The sequence below is a fragment of the Suncus etruscus genome, chromosome 8, assembly GCF_024139225.1.
Source record: "Suncus etruscus isolate mSunEtr1 chromosome 8, mSunEtr1.pri.cur, whole genome shotgun sequence".
NCBI lineage: Eukaryota > Metazoa > Chordata > Mammalia > Eulipotyphla > Soricidae > Suncus > Suncus etruscus.
Window position 1 is genome coordinate 82,161,028 of NC_064855.1, and position 1,444 is coordinate 82,162,471.

Genomic DNA, 1,444 nt, shown 5'->3' on the forward strand with positions numbered 1-1,444 from the left:
TTTACTGATTATTTTTAATTTGTAATGTATCTTGGAGAACTAAATTTCCACACAAAGTTTATAAAATCATGGCAAATCATATCACAGAACATTGGACACAAACACATAAATTCACTAAAATGAATTGTGTTAGTAGATTACTATAATTTAAATGATGTTTCTAATTTTATCTGCAGTAAGCACCAAATATTCACAGAAATTAAAGGAAGTTCAATCTAAATGAGCAAATTATTGCATATATCTGGCAAAACATAATATGAAAAATACTTTATATTACCAACAATTTATAAAATATATGAATTATTTTAGCATAATGAATAATAAACCATTTTGATTTTTCCAAATAAAAATAAGTGAAAAGACTTAATAAATATTAATTTAAAACATAAGATGCTTTAAAAATTTACCATTGTACATAGTTAAAGGGCAGGGGTGCTATGTTATATAGTAAAGGTTTAGGCATATTTCATTAATATTACAATAAATTTTTCTATTTTTGTCTTCATTTATTTTGACCAAGAACTAAATAAAAGTGTTCAATTATATTTTTGAACATATAGTGTTGGTCTACAGGAATAAAGAAAAAACATTATGCGATACTTTAACGATAGAAAAGACTATGACAATTAGAAAAAATTGTTTATATTATCAAAATATATTTGGTGAAATAAATTCAAATGAGAAATTAGTAGTTTTGTGATTGAATTAAAGATTAAAGGGTTAAGAATACAATTTCTCATATATTTATGTAACTACATGTACACATATACATATATGTGTATACACATAAATATATTACATATTTTATATGTTTGCCATTTATCTATCAAAAACTAATTATATAAGTATCTACAATAATGTCTTAACTCACTGAAAAAAGTTCACCTCCTTACAGAATCTTTTCTTCTATGATTTGTTTTATGATTATATTATATGATTTGTCAAATTATTCTAGCATTGCCAGGAATAAGGTAGTTTTTTTTTCTGTATGATAGAATTTGAAAAATGTTCAATAAGGACTGGGATGATAATACTGATAGTAGAGGTTCAAATATTTATGACTAAAAACAACTTTAGACCAAACTAAATTCAATAATAATGAAAAAGTAGGATAAAATTGCCTCTGAAAAGAAGTACCCAGAATAAACACAGAATGGTATGAACTGTGATGAATGGACTAATTGACATGTATCAGGGAATACTAAAGTAAAAATAAATTTTTGAGGAGTTGAAAAGTTTATAAATAGAATAACTATCAATTAACTAAAAAAATACATGAATTATGAAGAAATCAGAGACATTTCTTAATGAAGAGGAAATTAGGAAATAATTGCTGTATATTACCAAGTTAAATGGTCTTAATGTTTTATGAACCAGGCAAAATAAATGCATTGGCCTATGGATACACTAGTACATCATCTAATTTTAATGTCTCATTTACTTA